The sequence below is a fragment of the Ixodes scapularis genome, unplaced genomic scaffold (assembly GCF_016920785.2).
Source record: "Ixodes scapularis isolate PalLabHiFi unplaced genomic scaffold, ASM1692078v2 PGA_scaffold4__175_contigs__length_147842914, whole genome shotgun sequence".
NCBI lineage: Eukaryota > Metazoa > Arthropoda > Arachnida > Ixodida > Ixodidae > Ixodes > Ixodes scapularis.
The window spans coordinates 134,427,002-134,453,324 of NW_024609879.1; the positions used below are offsets into that span (position 1 = coordinate 134,427,002).

Consider the following 26,323-nt stretch of genomic DNA (forward strand, 5'->3'; position numbering starts at 1 on the left):
CGCTTTCGATCGCTCACGTCGCCAATAGCTCTCTGCGCGATTACTGAGCGCGTGCTGATGGCGTGCTTTTTTCGCAGCGTGCATTTCACGCTATCAAGGTTTCCGGTCTTAGCAGCCTATTAATTCGAAAGCATTAGCTGTCCCATGGAGCGAATCCGGTGGCGTCTGTAGCCGTTGTCTGTAGCAGCTGAAAACGGCGACTGAATTCCCATTGGCTTAGCGAAACGGCACTAAAGTTCCCATTTCCAATAAAAACAAAGAAAAGCACAGCATCAGAGATGCATCGTCACGGAAGCCGTGGAGCCGGCGGGCGCGTCGCACCTGCGCAGTGAGGGAGCGTGATGTCACCGCCGGATCGCTGTGTGAAAAAGGAGGGTGTGGCGCTCTCTTTGTAGGAATGCGCTGCGTCTAGAAATGCTTTCGCATTCCTACACGTAAGCAGTCTTAAGCGTCTTCTTCGTAATTTATTTAAGCTGAGCTTGTTCTGAGCATGCGCTCTAAGCAGCGCCCTCAAATATGGCGTCCCGTGAATACCCGCTATCACCCCTTTCACGCTACAGTCAACGGCGGCAGACGACACGAGTCATCGGTGACAGTTCGACCCGGAGCGAGTGTCACGTGACACAGAATAACACGCACCGCTGCATCCACTAGAAGGTCACGAGGCAGCCTGTCAGCCCTTCATTAGAGAGTTTTAGGATAGGGCTCCCCAAAGCTTGGGGGGCCCCCAAAAAATAGGGGTTCACCACTGCGCATGCGCAGAACTCAAACTCTCTTTGGAGTTTTGGGTTGGCGCTCGCTTCCAACGCAGAATTCTAGAAACATGCCGGCGCCCTTTCCGATCGCTTCGGAGGAAATTCGTCGTGGTCGCTGCAGTATTAGCCGATTTCATTGCCAATGAACGATGCAACCGGCTTTCGCTTTACTTTATCTCGCTCAAGTCACAAAGAATGAGCGGTGGGCTCGCCCTATTTTTGAGAACGTCTCTGATTCCGGCCGTTCCTAAGCCTGAACAGACGCGATAACCGTTGACACAGCAACTTATTGCTACTCCGTGGCTCCGAGTGGATTTCGCTCGTGGCACGATACCTGCACCTTGAAAATAAGTATTTTCAAGGCTTCAAAGTCGCTCCAGCTCAGATCTAAAGCAGCTGCTCGCAGACGCTCGCTCGCGTTCGTCTCAGTTTCGGCATAGTTGAAGGCCTAAATCTTCGAAGACAGACGGTCAAAGCGCGTACGAACGCCCGAAAAATCTGAGAACGAGCGCCAAATTAGAACGCGCTACTGATTGGATTTTAGATTGTCTCTTGTTTTAACCGGCTTAATTGGGATTTACCTGAACTATTATTTATAAAGAAAAAGTACTCGCTAAACGCATATCTTTTACATAGCACTCGGAGTTCTCCTCAGGTTTCGAGAATAAACTTGTGTTTGTTTGCCACCGAGCTCTTGTGATATCTTTCGACGTTACGCGATGCCACATGGCGCAAAAGAGTTTTCACTAAACTCAGCGGATAAGCGCTTCCTCTAAATGCAGCGGGAAAGTTTTTGGCTAAAACTTGGCGGCGAAAATTTTCCGCTAAATTTAACGAAAAAGCAGAGTCACAAGACGTCATGATGCTACGGTTCGGTAGAGTGTCACGTCATGACATGGCGTCATGCGACCTGCCAGTGTCAGGTCAACACCGTCCGCTAAATCGATCGGAACATAAGTCCGCTTAATTCAAACACGGAAACGTAACACTGCGCAGCAGTGTGCAGCGTTTTGGATATCGCCCCACTTCCTTGCAGGGCAACGGCAAGAAACCGAGAATTTTTTCTTTCTTTTTCAGAATGGGAGCCAACTACGACGTAGATAAAACTCAAATGTGCTCCCGAGGGGCTCGTTACCTGATGTCAACATTAGAGCCAGCCCTGCCCTACGCCTTCTCGATGTGCACCAGGGTCGCCATCCGCAAGTTTATGGATAAGTAGGTTTATTCCAGATTTGTACAGAGCGTTACCCGAAATCACGTGACGTGAATTAACCCGGTAAATGTTGCGGGTAAGGAATATCACGAAAGGTCAATCTCAGAGCAAAATTTAGAGGAGAAATGACGTCACGGGAACATGACGCCCATTTCCCCGCTGTTATAAGTGGCGAAATTGACGTAACAACGCCATGTAGCGCCATGTCCAGTGGCGTCAATTTCTACGAGGTTGTTCTGCGGAGTGGTAGTTGGCGCTCAATAGATTCATCGCTCCCTGATCTTTGTCGGCATGATCAGAACTGTGTAACTTTTTTTTCAGTAAGAAAGTAACGATCAAGCATTTACATTTCGAGAGAAGGAACGCGTAACGTACCTTCGTTACTTTTAATGAAGTAACGACCAACGGTATTTAGTTATATTTAGAGAGGAACCTCCGCAGCACAAGTTACGCTATTTGATATTCCTCTCTGCTCGAACCTGTGACTTTCACGGTAATAAAGCCTCATCAAGAAAAAAAAAAAAAGAAAGAAAATAAATGCCCATGAAAGCGTTAGGCAGTTGGGCACTATTAAGGACGCAAAACATTGAAAAGGGGCTACTTTTTCACAGTAACAACACATTCAGGGTAACGATAATGTAACTCGCTATTTTTGAGTTAACGTAACGCTTTCATTTCGAACCTCAGCAACGAGTAACGTACTTAGGTACGTTTTCGCCGGGTTACGAGTAACATTATATAGTCATTTTTTAAAAATGAAGCGTACATCTCAGGTCTCTTCTGTAGCACGGAGTTAGCATGTACCCTCGGAAGACGGGATACTTTCTGCACAGGGTAACCTATTATTCAGTCCAAAAGTGGCAGTTTGGCATAAGTCGCACCTATACAGGGTGCGGCCGAAAGGACCAACACATTTGGCACGACTCGCAAAGTTCAAAGTCCAAACGTACGTGCCTGCAATTGGACACGCGAACGTAGTTTCGCCAGAAGATTTATTTGTATTTTTTAGCTCAATTTTTAAGCATTGAAATATTAAAAATTAAGCAAAATCAGAGGCCGCGAATTTCCTATGTCCTATATCAGCATGTTTGTCGTCTGGACAATGGTTTAGGAGCTCGCTCCCGGGAGGGTCGCTGAGAGCAAAAACACTGAGCACCAAGAGTAGAGTCTGGCGATGGGCAAAATTATCGCAGTAATCAATACTTTTAAAGAAATATATGAACCATGACCACCTGGGTGTAAGCTCATAAACCCATTTTGCAAACGACGAGCATCCGATATGTGGCATAGGAAGTGCACAGCTGCCTTTTTTGCTTAATTTTTAATATTTTACCACAGCACCAAGGAAGGCCTAAATGATAATAGGCAGGTTGAAAAATCAAAGTGTAATGATCCGGATTCCGCAAAATGTAACGTCTTTTTTTTTTTTTGTCGCAAGAAAACACCGGCTTCACAGAGAAAACAAAATTGTCTAAGGGCCGGTTGCACCAACGTCGCTTAGCGCAAAGCGGAGCTTAGCTGAGAACTTAAGCTTGGTTTCGGTTTCGTTCGGTTGCACCAAACTCGCTTATCGCTAAACCTAGCACTAAACTACGCTTAACATGAGCGCTCAACATTGGGCGCTTTGCTTCTGGTTGTTTCTTAATAGGGGTGTCGCGAACTTTTGTCGAACCAGATTTTTCGTTCGAACTTCCGGGGTTCGACTGGGTCGAACCGGTTCGACGAACCTTCGAACTTTTCACCAGATTCGACCGGTTCGACTTTATGGACAGTGTGGCCAGTCCTTAATACAAGCATGTCTAGGTTTGGAGAATTTTTTTTTTTTATGCAAGGGGTTATTTTATTTTGTGAACAGCTGCAATTAAAAGAAACTAATTTTAATCACTGAAGAAGTTAATAACTTAATTTTTAGTACTGTATTGACTGAAATAGCCAATCAGCGCTGCACTTAATTCATCTCTTAGCCATTAACATCCAATCCGAAGCCAACTGGTCAGCCTGTCGCGCATGCGCACACGAGTCGAACCTCAATACAAGGTTCGTCGAACTTTCCACTAAAAGTTCGAAAAAGTCGAACCTGGTCGAACTCGAACCGCGACCGGTTCGCGACACCCCTATTTCTTAATCCTGGATTAAAAACATGGCGGCTGGTTTGTTGCGGTCGACGCGGTGGACGAAATTGTTTGTGCAACGTGTTTTAGGCTACATCAGCGTGAAAGTCTCGACAAAATGACCTTCGATTGTGACAAGGATGCAAAATATTGTCGCGTGAAGTGTTTATCGACCCCTGTTTTCAAGTTGGCTCTCCACTCTCAGGGCGTGTTAGCCCTAACCGAGATACGTACGGAGCTGTAGGGCTCACGTCTGTCTTCCCGTTGGTTCTTCTGTGAACGAGCTTATTCGTACGTACTTACTAATTTTCGCATAACTGTACCGTATAGGAAGCGAGCATGCCGGCCGTGTCGCGGCGGTCGCCTATTGTTCGCCGCGACCTAGCGGTAGCCGCCGCAGGAGCATCGGGGGGCAATGCCGACGAACAGCACGTCAGACAGTGTGCTCGTCGTGATTACGAAGGAATTTAAGGCAGTTACGAATTCGGAAAGTTCCTTCGGAAGCCGGTGCCGTCGGCGCAGAATCATCGGGAAGTAATAGCAACGAACACCACAGAGGACAGAGGGCGATTACGAATCCAGAAAACTTCTTCGGTAACCGGTGCAGAATCATCGGGGGAAGCAATGGCGATGAGCAGCACAGTGGACAGTGTTCCCGGGGTGATTACGACGGGGTTTAAGGCGGTTACGAATCCAGAAAGCTTCTTCCGTGGTACCAGTATGAAGAAGGGAAAACTCCTTCGTGAATCTGGCCGCGTGTACGACGTGAAGGAGGTCCGTTTCGACAGACAAGTGGATGTCACGGAGCGCCGTACTCCGCTAACAAAATTAAGCGTGCCCGCAAAAAAATGTAGTTGGCGTTGAGTGGACCGTGGTAATTATGTACGTTTATTTCTGAATCAGCTTGACAATAACTGGGCGATTTTTTTCGCGCCGTTCCGCGATTCCCACTACTATCTTCCTGTAGGCTGATGGAAACATCGAAGTGTAGGCTTAGGTGGGCGACCGCACTCCGCTTCTCGATTCCGGTGAAGTATTTGCCGCATACTTTAGAGTTTGCCGTCGGTGTCGATGCGGTTCCATCGTCGCTAGAATAGAAAAAAGTTAATTGTATTATTCGTCAGCAGCTTAAACAAAGCGCGAACAGAAAGGTAAGAAACGCCACTAACCTGTATGGACGCACAAGTCGCACCTGCAGGTCGCGCAGTACTCCGCCTCGTACGGCCGTACGGCTTCGAAGGGACGATGTAGTACTTCCTGCCGTGTGCGATCTTCGACGTACTGTTGCAGCCGACCACGCAGCAATTGTTGCGGCTTTCTTGGTGCGGAATAGCCATCTCAGAAATTACAACGCTAACCGGCTAACCCACTACAACGCACAACCAACGCAGCGACTGGCAGAAGCTCCCCGATGCGATGGACCCGTTTGCCGCTAGGGGCGCCCTGGTCGGGGCTTGAATTAGATGCGCACGGTTCCTATTGTTATTTACCACCTTGTTTATTTACACTTGCAGCGCGTACCCTTCAATCCGATCAGCGCGTTGAATAGTGGCAGTGCATGATCTCGGCGATCAGCTAATTGTCAACACCTCTGCCGTTCGCATTAGATTGCGGCGCTTTTAAGAAATAAAACAGCGAACATAAAATTTCTTTCGTTTTCTGAGTTTTGAGACAATCTTCAGTGAATTTTCCTAATCTCGCGAGTACAATCTTGGCTTCAGAAAACTGTATCGTTCCATAACCGTAACTCTTTTGGTGATCGCGATTTTTTAGGAATATTTTGCTTTATATCTTTTATTCGGCGACGACAAATCGTAACGACTACTATGCTAGATTCGTTCATTGCTGTATCGGGGCTGGCTGGGGCAGGCGATGCGAAGAGACGACTGTTCTTATCGGCAGGATGTGATGTACTAGTGGGAGTTTTTTTTTTCTGAACTCGACAGTGTGAAATTGAAGTCCGTTTGAGGCTGCAGCGGATGTTCAACGACGGTACAGTGCAGTTCTGTCACCTTGCTGATAGCAACGAGTACCGTCGATGCAAGGTCTCGTGACCTGACCTCTCGACGACTTCTATTCGACGATTTCCGGGCATTTTCGCAGCTGCCGTGGCGAGTTCGTCACTGTTTTGAACATCATCGGTCTCAGGCTTGACTTGATCTTAGTAGTCATCTTACCTGCCTACTTATATCGATGATGTTTTGTCTTCAGCGATGTAGCGAGTAGAGTCCCCGATGGCTCCTTCACCTCAAAATGTGAGCACGAAAACTACTACCACTGTCAAAATATCCTGTTATCAACCGATATTAAACACACAATCACAGATGTAAAGAGCATTCGTGTTTATTTGAAGCTTTGACTTCTGTTATTGAAAGTTAAACGAAAAAATGATTGAATTTGGAGACCTTTAATTTGTTACTCACCGAAGAAATACAGCGAAAAGCAGAAGCCGACAACGACTACTACGGCAGTTTTTTTTTTTTTTTTTTTTTTTTTTTTATATCACGTGATTCCTCTCCCGCCAATCGTATTCGTTTCTCTGAGCGTTCCCTAGTTCGCTCTGTTTGTCCCTAGATTCCCTACGCAAATCCAGCGTTTAGCGAGGGGCGCGTCTGTAAAGCCGGCTTAACGTTGGTGCAACCGGAATTTAAACCCGTGCTTACCTGAGCTCGGTTTAGGGCGCTAGGCCGGCTTAGGAAAGTGCCGCTTTGGGTTAAGATAAGCGGCGTTGGTGCAACCGGCCCTAAAACAATGATCTTAGAAGACATTTCTGTAGTCAGTAAAAGCTTTAGGAAATGCAGGGTGTGGCGACTCCCAGATCATGCATCCTCCTCCTCCTCTCGCTCAGAGAAACTGAGGGAGAGGGGGAGGAGACGGGAGCGCGCGGGCACGTCAGAACACCGAGCTCTGGTTGGAAGGATTAGGGGGCAGACCTGAAGCTAGCTGCCTTTGTGCCCACCGCACTCGTCGATTCCAGCTGCCTTGAGCGCATGCGAATCCGTTCACAAATCTGGTACCACGTCATGTTTAGATAACTACCGACCGATATCGCTTACGAGTGTACCTTGGAAAATTCGAGAACAAGTTATTTATTGGAACATCATTAATTTTCTTTTGGATGAAATATCTTTTTTGAACAACAGCACGGCTTCAGGAAAGGTAAATCGTGAAAGATCAAACTTTTTGAACTAGTGCTAGATCTTAACGACAGTGTTCAGTCGTTCTATCAGACCGACATTGCATTTTTGGACTTTTCAAATGCCTTCGAATGCGTCCCCGCCCTATGGATGGTTATTACAAAAACTTTGATGGCTGACCATCTTGAGTATACATTGAATTAGAGAGTCTTAATCTAATCGAACAGAGTCTGTTGATGTTTCAGACTATTTGCCAACGAGTACAGATGCAAAGTCCGGCGTGCCCTAGGGAGGCGGGGCTTCAGCCCTAATTTGAAATTATTCTTATGGCTCGCCGGCGCGTCGCATTGAAACATAATTGTGATATCTGTTATTCTGAAGGCCAAATGAACGCAATTCAAGCGTTTTTTCTCAAATGTAGAGGTGCCCCATCTTCCCTTTAATCACACTTTTTTCAGTAGCTTGCACATATCTGCTGCCAGCCCGCCACCACATAGGAAAAAACAAAGCAGACAAATAAATGTAAAGAAGATACACACTACAGAAAGTATGTAAAAAGGAAGAAAAACGAAGCGAGAAAACATGTATCACAATGTGACGAGGATGCCGAGGATGCCAGCTGCATCCCAAGCATTCTGGCATGCCCTCGTGACTCTGCCCCCTTTGTCGGAAGTGGGCTGCGCACGCTGAGCGTAATTGTCAGTTGTCAGTCAATGTTTCAACTACCTCGTTGCACCAATGGAAAGGTCAAATGAAAATCACGTTATCCAGAATGCACCGCATCATTTGTTACTTGCGCAGTGGACTGAGTAAATTACTGGTCGATTTTCTGTTCTTGAGGCAGAAAATATTGACGAGAACCACACTCGCAAAGGCTCACAAACGCACAGTTACCGTGTCGCCTACTCCACACCTCGCCGTTACCGACCTCCGTAACCGCGCGACTGCGCGGCGTCCATTTACGACCCATGGCCCCGTCGCGTTCGTGCGCGTGCGCAGACATTTGCCAAATTTTTGCGGAATCTTTGCCGAACTTTCCTTGAAAATATCGGCATGTGCGAACTTTGCCGAATCTGAAGTTCGGCAGATTCGCTCCATCACTAACCTTTACGGCGTGTGCGCGTGTAGGCGTTGTAGAAGAGTGCTAACCATTTTGTTCTTAGCCCGAGACTGAGGCAGGAAAAGAGGAAAGTTTCAAAGTAGAAGAAAAATTAACAGTTCATTTTTCTTCTACTTTGAAACTTTCCTCTTTTCCCTGCCTCAGTCTCGGGCTAAGAACAAAATGGTTAACATCCACCAGCTCGCCTGCGCAATCGCTACATTATCATAGAAGAGTGTGTGTGTGTGTGTGTGGGGGGGGGGGGGGGAGGGAAGGAGAGGGCCAATTGTGTATGCGCACAGGGCGCCTTGGTCCCTGGCTCTTTCTACGGCGCAGGCGATAGGTACGCCCTAGCAACGACGCTGACGCCGGATTGGCTGCTCGGCAACGCGCGGGAACTTAAATTTCGGATGAGGACGGCGCGTGTATCACTCGAAGGGCGTTAACCCACCCCCGCGACGCGTTCACGCCACTTTGCGGCGACAGTGTGCGGCTGCTAATTACAAATCTATTCACAGACTTAGCCCCCCCCCCCCCCCCCCCCCCCCCCCCCCCCTTCCTCCCGTACACGCCGCCTTGCGGCGTCCAGTCGGCAACCCAAGCCCCGCTGTCCCACATGCATTTCCGTAAATAGAGTCCCATACGATTTAGTTCAGCGATGTTTCGTCAACATTCGTTTTTTTTTGTGTTAATGGTAAAAAAAAAAAAAAAATGTCGTAAATATCGCCAAATGTTTCGACAAAACAAAATGTTCGAGGAAAAAAATAAAAAAAAGTAAGCCCACACCATAAATAGAACCCGGGTCTGATACGTATCAGGCGCCTATCACCAAGCACGCAAGCAAAACTTTATTTTATGTAAGGGCCTACGTACTGGTCCGGACGGCCCGTCCGGCCCACGTCTCGCGGATGGATTCCGCAAGGGGACCGTGGAGCCTTGTTTGTGGAGCAAGGCTCCACGAACCAGCCAATCTGGCGTGAGCGCCGCTGCTAAAGTTTGTATCGCCTGTGGGTTAAAAATATGCCCGCGCGGGTCAGGGGGCAGTGCCCTTGGCATTGCTGGGGCGCCGCCGGCCAGTGTTTTCCCTGCCCAGTGGCGGCCGTTTCAGGGGGGGGGGGGGGGGGCAAAACACATGCCTTGCCCCCCCCCCCTCCCCCCCCACTCTGAGAACTGGGGGAACAAGCGTCCCCCTTGCCCCCCCCCCCCCCCCCCCCCCCCCGGTTGGTACGCCCATGGTCATGTCGTGTTCGTATACTCAAGGAGCTTACTTAATCGTACTGCAACTTCTTTCGCATCGTTTTTCTGTTGCGTTGTCAGCCGTCTCAGTAAACGATTGCTGCTTGTTATGTTTTAGCGGCCTTAGTTTGCAAGGGTCATTGGTGTGAGGCATAAGACTGAATCAAATTTTGCTTTGACAGACGCTTTGGGCATGCGAAAGACAGCAATCCGAGCACGATAAATACATGATTCAGCAGACATGGCTTGGGATCTGCAGCCAACATGAAGATTAGATAAAAAGTGATGAAATACACGTCACCTGCGTAAACACACGTCAGTGTTAGCCATTGTGAAAATGGACTGAAGGTCCCCGTGTAACAGTCCGTGTAACATCGTACAACAGTTAGTTTATTCGTGGGATTCGGCTGATAAAACGCATTCCTTGTTAAATAAAGTGCAACCGTAACGGCACTTCGTTTTTAATTGCAGGACGTACACAACACAATGCAAGGCACTGTGGTATAACGAAACTAAATATCTTAATGACACCGAGCAATTTATACCCGGCCTGAACTTGTCACCGGCAAAGTTCTGCAACCGAATATTCCCAAAATACTACAGGGCAGCCTCTTGTTCGGTGAGTATGAACAGGTGTGGTCAACCGGGGAGACAGCTTAGAGTATAACGGAACCTCAAGGTTATGATGGGCTAGAAAGGGTTGGCGCGGTGATTGCTCGCTTCTCGCAATGGCTGAGAACGGTTCCACGCTTAATTTTTGCATACATTTGCTCAGAATTATTCATTCCTACATTCGTGTTAAGTATATCCTTTGTGAAGAAGATTCACCGATCTGTTAATAATTCTTCGACGACACTCCTAGCAAATAGTAAGTACGGCTGGAATTTAATGCTAGTGTATTGATGATTTTAAGACGAAAGCCTTATATGCCGCATTACGCTGAAAGACGTCGGCGTTGTGCCCGAAAGCTGGCCATAAAGATACGTCCTCAAGCACGCACCGCTCAAGGTCAAAGCGGACGCGCCTGAGAAATAAAACACAAAGAAAGGCACATCAACGCAGATGCTTAGTCACAGAAGACGTGAAGATGGCGGGGGCGCCGCGACTCTGCAATAGGGGAGTGTGATGGCACTGCCGGAGCGCCGTGTGTACCGGATACGCACACACGAAACACATTACCGACAGAAAAAAAAAGAGAAAGCTTTAATACTTGTAGAAACATTACTCGAAAATATTTCACCCACGGGACTATAAAGCTTTCACATCCCTACACGTACGCAGTCTTAAGTGTATTCGGCGTGTTTTTTCAAGTACAACGTGCCCCCCCCTCCCCACTAAACTAGTGTTTTTCCACCAGAGAAGTAAATTAACATTTGAAAGGCTAAAAGCGCGAACTAAAACACGAACGAAACAAGCAACATGTACGACAGTGACAGGCCCTACTTTGCGCAACATCGCGCTTCTAACCTTTTAATTGATATGAACCAACTAGACCCAGACAAAGTTTTATTAGTCATTATTGAACGCTTATTCTCCGGTAAAGTGTTGCTCAGAAAGTCGCAGCCAGACGCCAAATTTTGACAACCATTCTTTATCTCATTGAATAGTGATGGCACCATTCAGATCGACGTATTCGAGAGCTCAGCGGGCGTCATCTACGGATTGAAAACTTCAGGCAATCACATATAATTCGTGAATAAAATAACGACAGCTTTTCTGAAACTTTGGAATCTGAGTCGGAACGCTACGGCACCATTTGGGGCGCGTCCTGCAAACATAGTTTATTCTTACATAAAAAAAAGAAACCTTTAACTTTTTTTTTTTTTTTTATGTGGGGGAGAGGGCCTTTTGTTCGTAAAAGCTAAGTTCCAAAAAAGCAGATGTAATTAAATATCCCGCCTCTCGAATATTGAACAAGGATGTCTCGCTAGAGAGGACCATTAAAATTCTGCAGACTCAACATTCGTATGTGCTTTGCATTTATTTAATTAACAAAAAAAAACACACTAAATTTTCCACCTATTTTAGACTAGGGAGTACCTCATTGAAGACTGCACCGTGCAGTGCTGCATTAAAAACGGAGATGTGAGAGAGGTGACCCTGTACAGAGATGCGCTGGACGGCATGAAGTGCAGAGTGTACGGTCCTTGGCTTAAGAAAGGAAGGCGAGGGGTGAGTATTTGGAGCCTGTTTACGTTATATTAAAAAAATATAAATTGTAACTCCTAAGAGACAATTAAATTATTATTCACAATCAAGAATACGCAACAATAAAACAATAAAAATGAGAATGATATCCAATAAGTATTAATAATATTACAAGTTTGATTTATGGTTTTAAACTTCCGTTCACGCGTCAACATTCGCGACTCCAGCAAAACGGACGCCGCCAAGCGGGAAAACCGGGAACCAGCCGGTCCAGGTCGCTCCGCGCCCCTCCGCGTCTCTGATGGCTTTCGCGGAGACGTGTTGTCGGCGCGGTGGCGAACGATGTAATTTGACGAAGGTCCGAATATTTCTTAAGTTTGCCTGAGTGATCATTAGTGTGTCGAAGCCTCAGTAGATTGTTTTCTTCTATTACGTGTTTGAAAGCCCGTTTACTCCACAGCACACGGTCGCGTGCTTTCGATTTCTTGGATGGGGAGGAATCACGGAAAAACTTTTTGATTTCTTGTCTGTCTCGAATCACATTCAAAGTGACGACTGCTTGGTAACTGATACTGGAGGAAACACCAATGCTGCAGTCAAATGAATGGGAAGGTTCGATAGCTGTTTTTCTCGAGTTTGGTTGCGTTCGGTTGGCTTCAAGTTTGAGCCACCCACGCCGGTCTGTGCGTTGGCTATTCATCTTGGCTGCTTTTCGCCGAAAAAGCCTCTGGACCACACTGAAGGAGTTGGGCTGATTTCGCAATTTCTTGATTCGGGAAAACCTGCTCGCTGCATACGATTAATGAGGAAAGTTATCTGTTTTCAAAAGGTGGGGGACGAGTTTCGCGACGTTAGAAGCTGTCACGGCATTTTGATCTATCGCGCCTCCCAATATTTATATTATACCCCCGTCAAAGCCAGCAGCAATATCCGTTTACAATACTCAGGTTGACCGGCCACAAAAAATACTCATTTTCTCCGTTCAGGATTCGAAGCAAAGTTCAATGCAGAGAGGTTCTGTTCTGCGTGAATTTCCGATGAAGACTTTCTTCAGTTTGTCTTCGTGCTGCCGGCTAGAACTATATGGCTGAGTTTAGGTAGTATCTCTCTGTCTCTCAACTATACTTTAATCCAGCAGTTCACCTTATAGCTAGTCAACTAAGCTCATATTTCAACCCGAAGAATATACTAATATCGCTTTAGTGGGACATAGTACGTAATATAATACATAACCCGCTCGTCAAAATGACTTCTCCATTGCTACTAAAACCTGAATTGAAATACGAGTATCAGCTGCTTAGTGGGACGCCGGCGGGTTAACCTGGTCCTTGGCTCAAGAAGCGGTTGCTTAATTTTCGTAATTTTCTTGCAGCCTGCGTTGTTGGCCGAGCAGACTGGAGCTGTTTTGTAAACGCGGATACGCACAAAAGCTCGATTTCGCGGACAGATAAGTCGCATAGTCGAGGCATGCGAGTTAGCTGTAAAGTTACTCTCTGTGGAACAATTCTATAGTCATCGCCGCTTTCCTTAGATGCTCAAAACTGATTAGTATATTACCGTCTCTCCGGAGCCCATAGTTTCGGTTTCGAACGAAATCTCCGAAACGAAAGTTTGACACGAAAAGAACAAAAAAACACCGGCAAAACAAAACTATGCTTTGCAATATTATCTGCACCGGCTACACTTAACCGTCTCAGTTCAAATACCTATAAAATTGGGCATTAAACAAAAGAAAATCTGTTAAATTGAACGCGCCACCTGTTCAGGCGGCCCGGCCGAGCCGCCGCGACCTGGACTCAGCCGCCATGTTTGTTTGGTGGGGGCGCCCCCTATAGGTCGCTGGAGTCGCGAATAGTGTACATGGCCTAAATAGTCACTGAAAGTTTAAGACACGCACGGTCGGGCTTACTATAATCATTCCTCTTGCTTCGGGATTGGTCCTTCGGTGTTCTTACCAGCCATTGACGCAATTTCATTGGCTGCAGAACAATAATGAGATGCACGGCGTTATGCTACGGCCTGCGTTTCCGAAGTTGTCAGTGACTATTAAAGTGAAACGCGATCAAAGTTAATTGGGGAATTAAAAATACGCACTCGAATAAACAGTATGACTTAGGTTTGCCCCATATGCGTAGGGCAAGTCGTCTTGCCCATATGCGAAGGGCTTGCGTCTGATTGGCTTTGATTGAAAGGATATATTGGCTGGACCTCAAAACAAGACCTCGAGGCCTACCCTTTCAATCAGAGCCAATCAGAGCTCGGAGTTCTGATGTCACCACAACCCCAGCAAAAGAAGTAGACGAACTTGCGTTCCGCATAGGCAATTTGATACACCCACCGGCGTGAGATAAACTACGGGAGAGCATTGCAAGTTTCGATGAAAGCAAAATTTTGGGTTCATTGATTCTGTTACATTTGTAATTATTTGGTCATATTTAACGAGTTCGCAGTTAATGCTTCGACGGTAAGTAAAACCCACTAGCAAGCTAAATGTTGACCGTCAGATAGCAAAAACGTAGATGGCAAAAAAGTAGCAAAAAGGATCTTGAGTAATGGCTTGCGAAACAAAAAACAAACGAACAAAGATGATATTTTACTAGTTATAACTTTTAGAATGTAAAACGAATAGAGACAGAATGAGAGCTTGAGTTAGGTAATAAAAGGGAGTTCAAATGACAACATAGATATTTATGTTCTTCTTGAGATGGGGCTAGATTTGTTTGAGTAAATTGTCTTTCTGTATACCTGCTGCGATCTTAAAATAAGTCTCCAAGTCGGTTCTTTAGGCCAGAAGTGTATAACGAAACAAACTGGCGATATAAAAATGATTGTACTTTGTAAAGCAAACCCTAACATTCAAGCGGGAACTTTTATCGGTTTCAGATTTGCAAGAATGGGCGATGCTTCACCCCGTAAGTACATACTTCTGAAAAGGGACTCGGACAGAGTAGGTCATATGTGTAATGCCCCGCGAAACTCTTTGTACATGACAAGAACATCGTCGCCTTTTCGCCATTTGATAAAAAAAAACAAAAAAAAAAAACATAAAATTTGCCGGTTGGGCGGGTGTTTGATTGATCACTTTCCACCACTCTGGTAACTTTGGGGAACCTTTCAGTGAAAAGAAAAACCAGGAATAATTATTTTTTTTTGTACCAACTGTGTCACGTTCCGTTTCAATTCGTCTATTTAGGTTGTCTCCTGACAGATTAGCTTCTTGAGATTATGTGCGGGTACTTCATTTAGAGATTAGCGTAGTTTCGAAGGAATAAACTTTTAAAGAACGCACGTCACTTTTTTATACCGTGTAGTTAGGAAGTTCATTTATTTTGAAGGCCTCCCGAAAAATCACTAATATAGTTGTCAATATTTCACGAGGGACACCGTTGAAGCTTCAGAGTGACAGCCTATAGTTGTCGCCGAGGTCACATTAACATGAATGTGAGATTTAAGTGCAACTGCAAAACCGTATGTACAAAATGTAAGGGCGAAAACGAGCTGTGTACATTGCACATGCTTAAAAAAAACAAAACAAAAAACCCGAGACTTTATAGTCTTGTGTCGTTTACCCGCAGTCTCGGGGTTTTTTCAACCATGTGCAATACCGCCTTTGTTCTATACACGTAACCCGATTAGGGTTGCTGATGGTGAAGCTACTAGTCGATATAGTTGTAACAAACAAGCTCTTTCTAAGTGACCCTCACTCGAATGCGTGTTTTTCGTTCTTCAAGCTTTTAAAGTAGCGAAAATATTTGAATGTGAAAGCATTAGCTGTCCCATGGAGCGTACCGACGTCATCAGCTTTCGAACCGCGCCAAACGGCACGTTCCCCTGTCCCAATGGTAGCGAAGCCTGTCGTCTGTAGCAGAAATCTGATGCAAAGGCTCCCATTGGCTGGCGCGCGTCATAGTTTCAAGGAACGAGACTCCCATTGGCTCTCGTGCGGCGTAGTTCCAAGAAACACCACCAGGGAAGCCCTTTCCATGGCGGCCCAGCGCACGCAGCGACCCGGCCGCCGGTAAGAGGATGCAGCTGGCCACAGAGCACGCACGGGCAAACTCCAGAGAGGCTGCACGGCCGAGCTCAGCGTTGCGCGGCCACTTCACGAGATCGCGCGCTCGGCCGTCGGCCACTACCTCGGTAGTAGCGAAACGTGGCCGTCCACGCCAATACGCCGCAGACGAACTACGGGAGCGGAAGAACGACATTCATGCTTTCGCATTCACAACTCCTGAGAAGTGTTTAGTAGTTCTCAGAATTTGTTTTCATAATAGTAACAAGCACTAACTTCGCGAATGTTGTTGCTGTTTGTTTTCGAGCATTCAGGGAGTCAGTTGGGTCATTAGGGGGTATTGTAATACAAAGCTGGAGTGAGAATGAAGAAAATACTTTAACACTTTTAGATTCCAAATGTTGCCTTATTTATAATTTTAATATTTGATTTTTTTAGTACCTGATCACACAAATGCGAGAAGAAAAGTGAATCCTGTGCACGTGAAAGTACCGTGTTTGTTTCTGTGTGGGGGGCACTATAATGCAAGCAAGTGTTTCGCGACTTGTCATGTGCTTTCTTTCAGAACTGTGACGATTCTCGGGCACTTTTGAATGAAAGCCAGAGCACGCAATATTTGTTTAACATACTCGGGTAGCGCTACCTTGAGATGGTGTTCTATTATTTGTACAGTAGCATATGGAAATGATCCTCGCAATATAACGCATTTAATCCCACATTCGACACGCAAGACATCGTCAAATCCAAGTTCATAGCTCATTCACCGCATAGACTTTCAAAGGCCATCATTTTTTTGTAGGGTTATCTTAAAAGAACCAAAGAAATACGAAAACTATTGTAAGTGGTTAGGGGAGTTAGCGTATTCTATTGGAGTTAGAGTATTTTATGGGTTAGGGGAGCTAACGTATTTTATATTCCCAATATAACCCATGAGTTTGGTGAAAAAGGAACAATAAAAAAATCAGGTTGACGTCAAAAAATCTTTTTGTATCCACTCTGATTTTAGACTATTATACTATTTTCTTCTTTTGCACACTTGTGAAATGGCACGGCATGCAAGCCACAGCTATGATGGCTAATGTTCCGCTTCTGTTTATTGTGCAGCTGCTGGTCCTATCGCATGACGCCAATGCTCCGCTATCTTCAGACATGCTCGGGGATGATTACTACAACACTGGTCAACACCTACCCCCGCCGCTGCTGTTTGAATCGACAGCCCCATGGTCATCGACGGCAAGCTACCTTCCTTCAAAAGCATCGTTCCAGGATCTTTCGACCAGTGGGCACGGCATGCAAGCCACAGCTATGATGGCTAATGTTCCGCTTCTGTTTATTGTGCAGCTGCTGGTCCTATCGCATGACGCCAATGCTCCGCTATCTTCAGACATGCTCGGGGATGATTACTACAACACTGGTCAACACCTACCCCCGCCGCTGCTGTTTGAATCGACAGCCCCATGGTCATCGACGGCAAGCTACCTTCCTTCAAAAGCATCGTTCCAGGATCTTTCGACCAGTGGGCACGGCATGCAAGCCACAGCTATGATGGCTAATGTTCCGCTTCTGTTTATTGTGCAGGTTAGTACGGAAAACCTTTCCTGCTCTATAAGAAGCAATAACCTTTGTCTTGTAGTTCTGCCGTGCCCACGGTATTGTCTTAAGCGCTTTCTAGACTTGTTATTGCTACTCTGTGGCGATGTTGAACGAAACCCTGGTCCCATGACTAAGGACGAGGCTCAGTGATTGGCGAAAATCGAGTCGATTGTCTCGCAATTATACGACGGCCAGGCAGGAATCGTGAGCCAATTAAGAGAAATCACCGAGGAACAAAAGCGCACGAATGACTCGATTTCCGCACTGACCGCTCGTGTCGTTATCATTGAAAGTGACCTCGCACTATGTAAATCCACTGTTAATACTACAAAAGAAATTGAGGCGAAAGTTGTGTCCGCTCTAACCGAAATCGCTCAACTTAAGCGGCAAACTGATGACGCTGAGAGCCGTTCGCGGCGATCTAACTTACTGTTCTTCGGCCTGAAGGACGCTGCGAGGGAAACATGGGCGGAGTCCGAAAGGCTGATTCTTGAAGTCTGTAACGAGAAACTTGGTATAAGGGTTGACCCAGAAACAATTGAGCGGGCCCATCGGATTGGGAGATTTAATCCTTCTAAAAACAGGCCCATTGTTGTGAAGTTTTCTTTTTTTAAGCAGAAGGAGGCTGTTATAAGGTCGTGTTACAAACTAAAAGATACAGGTGTTTCGGTCAGTGAAGACTATGCTAAAAATGTACAATTCGCGAGGAAGAAGCTCTTGGAATTTGCCCGTACTCAAGGTAGTCCTTTTAAACTCCGGTTCGACAAACTGGTTATTGGTGATAAGCAATTTCATTTTAATTATGCCACAAGCCATGTTTACGAAGCTGCCACATAACTAACTAGACGTAGTGGGAACAGACCTGCTGCCTCGGAATTGGGGGAAGTTTTATCTGCTGAAGCACGTTGCTGCACTTCCTTTCCAAATAACTTTTCTGTTCTTTTCACTAACATAAGAAGCGTCATTCACAACCGAGACGATTTGTCATCAATTATTGATGCGTCATCTAGTGATATTGTTGTTTTAACAGAAACTTGGCTTTCGAGCGGTGTTCGTGACAGCGAGATTTTTCATTGTTCCAAGGGGTATAGGTTTTTTAGGCATAATAGGAGTGATAGGCGGGGTGGCGGGGTTTTAATCGCAGTAAACGATAGTATGGAATGTTTTCATGTAGATATTGTCACCCCACTTGAACTTGTTTGTGTGCGTTTGCGATGCCTGCACAGATATATTATCATGTGTGTCTGCTACCGCCCCCCTAATGCTCCTGCAAATTTTACTTCTGATCTGTATGACGCGCTGAACGTTATCTCTTCTAGATTTCCTCGTGCCCCTTTGTTATTACTAGGCGATTTTAACCTTCCGCTAATTGATTGGTCCGGAGCGTTCCCGATTGCATCTGGGGGCTCTCCTGACTACACCGAGTTCTTGAACCTTTGTGCCGATTTTTCCTTTTCACAATCTGTCACTGAACCCACCCGAGTTACCAGTACAACGGCCAATATATTAGACCTTATTCTATCTACTGACCCAGACCTTGTCTCATCCATAACTTACTTACCGGGAATTAGCGATCACTCGATTTTGCACTTTTATTTGCAACTTCCAGCTTATTTTGAAAAGAAAACCACGAAACATTTTCTCGATTATGATAAAGCTAACTTCGATACCATTAATAGCGAACTAGCGGCTTTTCTCGATGAGTTCCTTTTTAATTTCTCACACCGCACAGTTGATGCCAATTGGAATATGTTTAAAACCAAAGTAAGCTCTTTAATTACCTCTTTTATACCATGTAGGCCTATCATTTCTAACCACTTATCGCCCTGGTTCAACAGATCTGTTAAGCGTCTTTCTAATAAAAAGAAACGTCTTTTCCGGACTGCCAAGCTTACTGGACTTTCTGAACGATGGGAAGCTTATAGCGCAGCAGCTTGTTCCTATAAGACCGCTATCGCGGAGGCCAAGCGAACATTTTTTTCTGTAACCCTCCCCTCTATGCTAACTAACAGTCCTAAACAATTTTGGAATATGTATAGCGGGTCTAAAAATACAGTGCTTTCGCTGACATGTGATGATGGCGTGATAGTTCCTAGTCAAAGTTGTGCTTCCGTTTTTAATGAATATTTTGTCAAAGAATTCGCTAGTGATGTTGCTCCTGTTTACCCTGGTACTTTCCCGAGATATGGTTTTTTTCAAATGGATCCACTTGCTTTTGACTATGACGGAATTATAAAACTTATTGATGATTTAAAACCATCTTCCTCCTGTGGCGTTGACAATATCACACCGAAATTTCTTAAGAGAACTAAAAATTACATTTCCATTTTTCTTTGCAAAATATTTCAACAATCTGTTAACCTTGGCGTTTTACCAGACGACTGGAAAATTGGGAAGGTGATTCCGCTTCACAAATCAGGCAGTAAACATAACCCTTCCAATTATCGACCCATTTCCCTTATCAGTACTCCCTGCAAAATTTTAGAGCACGTAATTTACTCACATCTTGCTAACTTTCTTGATTCAAATTCTTTTTTTACTGCATCACAACACGGTTTTCGCAAATCACTGTCCTGCGAAACCCAGCTTATCACTTTCACTAATGACCTACTTTCCATCATCGACCGTGGTTCCCAGGTTGATTGCGTCTTTCTAGATTTCTGTAAGGCATTCGATAAAGTCTCTCACAAACTTTTACTTTTCAAGCTCAGTCACTTGCATATTGATCCTAATATTTTGTCTTGGATTGAATGTTTTCTTACTAATCGTTCTCAGTTTGTGTATACTAATGATGCTAACTCTTCTCTAAGTCCAGTCACTTCCGGTGTCCTCCAAGGGTCCGTTCTGGGGCCCTTATTGTTTCTTATTTACATTAACGACTTACCTACGTGTGTATCCTCTTCTATTAGCTTATTTGCCGACGACTGTGTGATATATCGTGAAGTTACTAATGAATCCGATTCACTCCTCCTCCAAAATGATTTGTGTGCTGTATCCCAATGGTGTGAATTGTGGCAGATGTCCCTTAACATTAACAAGTGCAAGTCTATGAGAGTTTCTCGTCGTCACACGGTTCTTCCACCTCTCTCAATTTGTAACACTCAACTTCAGTCTGTGACCTGTTACAAATACCTGGGTGTCTATATTACCTATAACATGTCATGGAAAACCCACATTGACCACATTATTGCTAACGCTAACTCTATGCTCGGTTTTCTAAAAAGAAATTTTACACTGGCCCCCGTTTCTTTGAAATTACTGCTTTATAACTTCCTGGTCCGGTCAAAATTAGAATACGCTGCTGCAATCTGGGATCCCGGTCACTCGACACTTATAACTAACCTGGAAGCCATGCAAAATCGCGGAGTTCGTTTCATACTTTCTAACTATCATCGTACAGCAAGCGTTTCCTCCATGAAGCTCAGTCTATCCCTACCCTCTCTCTCTTTACGTCGCAAAATATCGCGCTTGTGCCTCTTTTACAAGATCTATCATTCTAACACGTCATTGAAAGATAAACTATTCCTTGAGCCCCCATTCATTTCTCCGCGTTTTGATCATCCATTCAAAGTTGGTGTCCCTCATTGTAACACATCAGCCTTTTTGAACGCGTTTATTCCAAAAAACATCTCTTGAGTGGAACCACCTTCCCGCTTCGTTTGTTAATATACCTTCAATTGATTTATTTAAAAAAACCTTATCTGCTCACCTTTTGTCTTGATTGTCCTTTTGTTTATTTTTTGACCAGAGTGCTGTGTTTCGAGCTGTTGATGTTTATTCTCGGCTGTGTTTGCTCTCTTTTTGTACCTTTTTTTTTCATTTTTTGGTTGCCCCACCCCCTCTGTAATGCCTTTTGGCCCTGAGGGTATTGTAATAAATAATAAATAAATAAATAAAAAGAAAACTTCATCGCGTGCTCTTACCAGTATGAGTCTCTTGCGTTGTAGTCAAAGCTTGGTTATATCTAGTGACACGATATAAACCTAATTGTTATTTCTGAAACTTTAGTTGCAAAGATGTCCTGAGTTTTCTTTGCCTTGATATATGCCCTTATTCCTAATGCAGGCTGGCCGCACCGCCTGGCGAAGTGCTACCTTCGCCCAAACAGAAATGACATCGTGTGCAGCTAGAGTACTCAGCTGGGAGAAAGCCTTATTCGAAATATATTCTTTGAAATGTCTTGGTTTTCTATCGTTTCTCTCAATACTTAAAATCGATTTGCGCGAACTGATGCGACACACTTAATCTTAGTAAAGATCCGAGTCTGGGTCCTACTATTGATATTCACAAACACATGGAATTAATTCGGACTCCTCGCAATTCGTTTAGAATTGTTGCGAAACTGTTTGCATGGGATAGTCAGAGAAGTGGTTTTATACCGGTTGGAACTAAAAAAATTATGCTAAAATTATTATAAACGAGATTATAAAACAGTTATACATTCTAGCTCCAATAACACATTCTAGTTCAGGCAGCACTTCAGAGACACATATTTTTGGCTTTAAAATGTTCAAAAAAACGTTGCTTAAGACAAATAAACCTATTACCCGATTGCAAAAGGTGGATATTTCAAACGCAACTTCGAATGTTGTCACGTCACCCTTTCCATAAAGGGTGGGCCAAACCAAGCCGCAAAACGGGCCCGCAAAAATAAAATGGGACCCGTTTTTTCTTTATTTTTTTTTTGATAGCCTCCGCCTGCCGTTTTAGCCCAGAAGCGTGCGGGAGTGTATGGACGAGAAGTTAGGGACAGTCAACACCTCCTAAAAATAAGGCCGCATCGCTCTTCTTGTGACGTCGCAAAGGAAAGCCACTGTTTCGACGTGTACAATCTCACTCCGATTGCGTACTTCTTCAGGAGGACGCACTGCAAATTTCACAGTGGTGTGCAAAGAATTATCTTCCACTGAACGAACAAAAAACAAGAACAATGTCTCTCACTAGAAAGCGTGATTCGCTTGCATTTTCCTACACAATAGGTGGCAGCGTCATCACCCGAGTCTCCGTCATTCGTGATCTTGGAATTTTTATTGATTCATCGTTAAATTTTAATCATCACGTTTTAACTATCTGCAACGCCTCTTTTAGAAACCTTGGGGCGATATCTCGTTTCACGAGAAAGTTTTCTTCGCCTGTTTGTCTTGTGCGTTTATTTTGTTGCCTAGTGCGTACGAAGCTGGAGTATGCTTCTTCTGTATGGAACTGCATTAACCTCACTGCATCATGCTGTATTGAGCGTGTTCAATTAACGCTTCATAGGCATAATTTACGACAGATATTTCGACCGTACTTGCTACTACAGCTACGAACAATTACTTAAAAAACTTGGGTTGTGTACGTTACTCGATAGAAGACGATTACGTGATCTAATGTTTTTACATAAGGTTGTAAACGGTGCTGTTGACTCACCACTTTTGTTAAGCACTGTCTGTTTTCACGCTCCCTTGCGGTCCAATCGATTTCAAAGTCCTTTTTACCGTCTGCTTTGAATGTCGCGTCACCACTAACAAGAATGCTACTTGAATTTAACAAACTAGATCAATCTGCTGTAGATATCTTTAGCGATTGTTTTTCGACATAGGCTTGAGTCAATTATTTGTACATAGTCACGACCTTGTTTTGTTGCCTGCATTTATCCTTGATGACGAGCGGTGTACCACTATTTAGGCCTTGTGCTGTTTTTGGACACCCAACAAAATAAAGATTATTATAGAGGGCGCGCGTCGAAGCGAACGCAACGCGCGTGGATTGACGGTCGTAACGCACTTTTAGTCATATACGAGTGTCTTATTCGCTAAAATGAAAGCTGCACATAGCAACGGCGCTAGAAAACATTTTAGTACACGGACAAAATATTACACCGCTAAATAATCGGTACAAAATGGCACGAGGTATGCGTAGAAGACTTCTATAGAAAAATGTGATTGTTTTAAATTGAAAACATTGAGTCACGCAATTATAGCATTAGGAATGCATATTCGATACAGAAATACTTCGACAAAATGGCGAGGCACGCAGTGATTATACACAGCAAAACAGATGAACCGGAATTGGAGCTGGTTCATTCGAGAAGTGCGGGGAGCTGAGGGACTGCACGTAGTCCCGCGGTTACGGGTAAAATCATAAATATAAATTTGGTACTTTCAACCTTGGTAACGAGTTGTATATTACGTTTATATTACATATATCTTAAATTGTATAAGACTGCGCTTTTAAAACATATATTAATATCCTATAAACGCGCACGAACATCACCGCGCCGATTGACAAGAAACATTTTTTTTTTCACGCCCAATACCAGATATTTTTTCACGTAGTTGCGCCCAGGCCTTCCTTCTCCGACATTGTGGCGTAACCACTCGGAGTGCTACTGCCTTGTTTCTAGGAGGTGTTGGGACAGTTCGCCGGGGCGCCGGAGGTGGAAAAAGTGAGAGGGAAAGGGAAAACTCACATTACAGGCGGGTGAGGTAGAAGAGGAATCCTTTGTGGGATCTTTGAATCACTTGGAGGGGTGATACAACAAGAGCCATTGCTCATTGAGCCTTCTTTGTGCTTTTGTTGGGTCCAGAAAAACAAATAACAAGAAAGACAAGAAAGAGCGCACTGTAGGTCAATTACTGTGCGACGATTTTACGAATTATTATAGCGCAGGATTTCCTTTAGAATTTCAGGACAAAATTTCTATATCTTATGGCTTTAAAACAGCGGCGACTTGTTGGCCTCTTCAACGAGTTTTCCTTAGACGAGTTGCCTTATGACGGATTGGCCTATTCGACGGATGGACAGCCGACGAGCTGACCAACGACGAGTTGGCTTTCGAAGAGTTTCACTAGACCTCCGCGGAAGTGCCGCGGCAATCTGCGCGCGCGCGATCGCTGTCGAACTTGGCCGAACCGGATTTCCCTTTACTTCCGCGCCTATTCAACTCTTGCAGAGAGCGAGGAGAAGGGAATGTGAAGCGAAGGTGAGTCGCTCTTTTTCCCTCCGCTGGCACTGCCGAACCAGTCATCGGGCATCTCGAATGGCCAGGTTGTAACGCGGTGACGCCATCAGATGGAGGAGCTAACAACCATGCCATTCTTTCTGTAGCCTTGGCCGCGAACTTAAAAAAAAGTGATAAGGCAACTAATGCAAGGGGCAAGCAAGTTGGACAAATATGACGAAAATAATCCTTGGAGAAGGGGAACAAGAGTGTCAAAAGACAAGCACGAATCTCCAAACATAGCTAGGAGACTGGTGCGCGACCGAAAAAATCCGTTTAGTCCTGATATCGAACCAAGAACTTCTTCATTTCCAGTGGAGCGCTCTACCAACTGAGCTAACCAGGAGTTAGACGTCTACAGAGCAAATTGGGTTCATCAGCTGCCACCAGTCTAAAACCAAGAAGGGTGAACGGCCTGCATTTTAAGGTTATGAAGATAATGCAATTATTACAAAGGCGCAAGAGAGCTGGACAAGAATGACGATAATAACCCCCGAGGAGCGGACCAAGGGGAAGAAAGGAAAAACAAAAATCTCCGAATATAGCTAGATGACTTGTGCGCGACCTAAAAAATACGCCTGGTCCTGGTACCGAACCAGAGACCTCTCCATTTCCTGTGGAGCGTTCTACCAACTGAGCTAACCAGGGGTTAGACGTGAGTAAAGCCAACAGGTTTTATCAGCTGCCACCAGTCTAACACCAACAAGGGTGAAAGGCTCGCATTTTAAGGTTATGATTATAACGCAATTAAATGAAAGGTGCAAGCGAGCTAGACAAGTCCTTTGTCCCTCTTGTTTCCCTTCTCGAGGGATTATTTTCGTCATTCTTGTCCAGCTCGCTTGCAGTTTTCTATTTAATTACATTATAATCTAACTTGCGTCATTTTTGTACCTACAGCATCAAATGCACAAGTAAACCATGTTTCCGTAAAATTAGATTCTTCCAATAACTCTGGTAATGATAACCCATACTACGCCGGCGCATTCACACATACGTCGAATCGCTATTGTGTATCGTCATCGGAGTTACCAGAACGATCTTCTAAAGCCCCACGGTGCAGTGGGGCGCAATTCTGCCAAGTTCAGTGGCTGTACGTTCACCGGTTAAACTTAGCGGGATTACGTCCGGATACATTTAGTTAGTTTACTTCCCTAGAAGCTTCGCTTGAGAAATGTACGCTACGTCTGTCACGCCCCATCATAGGCATTATATCTTATTTACAAAATCAGTCTTCCAGTAACAGAAGAAACGAGTCCTTTCATAAAGACCCATGCTGATGGAGCTGGAAAGTGGCGATACCACTGGGTGTTCTACAAAAGTCAGTGTGAGGAAGCCTTCATATAACGCCTATTTAGGGTGGTGTTCGCCTTTGTAAGGGTATATTTCGCCTCCCGGCTAAGTTACTCGCTGAACAACACTGCTGTCAACAGTCGCTAACGGAGGCGCTGCCATTTCGGTTCTCAAAGTGTCGCCAGCGTTGTAGCAAAGTTCTCAACGTGAACAGGAAGAACAGACGCATATTATTTCTAGAGTAAAGGACTTAAATGTATTTTCTTTTTTTAAATCCCTTCATGGACTAGAAACAATCGCAACTCATGAAGTGCGAGAGGAGAGTTCGGACACAATGCAAAAACACGTCATAAGGGAGTGTTCTATGCAAAGGAATTCACGTGACAATGGCGTGAATTATTGTCCCCATGTTACAATCAGTCGATTTAACATATCAGAAAAATAACATAGGTGCTGGCTTTGGCATTTATCTTGTTTACTAAAAAAGTTTCAGCGTGATTCCGGCTGCGATATTGAACCTGATACCTTTCAACACCAAATGCTAGAAATGTCCTGCAAAAGGATAGTTACATAAATAATTATATATCAACATAGGCTCTTAAAATGTTAGGAGAAAGAAGTTAGATCCCCTCAAAAACCAAGAAGTAAAAATTACATTTTGGTGATGACTGCGAATGGCTGGTTAATGAAAATTAATATTCCTGAATATAAAAAAAATACAAAATTAATTGTCACAAATTAAAAAGA

The 26,323-nt window shown here is 44.7% G+C and overlaps 1 pseudogene; it reads left to right on the forward strand.

Moving 5' to 3' along the window:
• Positions 1 to 21,448, forward strand: part of LOC115311459 — a 43,922-nt pseudogene extending 22,474 nt beyond the window's left edge.
• The last annotated feature ends 4,875 nt before the right edge of the window (positions 21,449 to 26,323 follow it).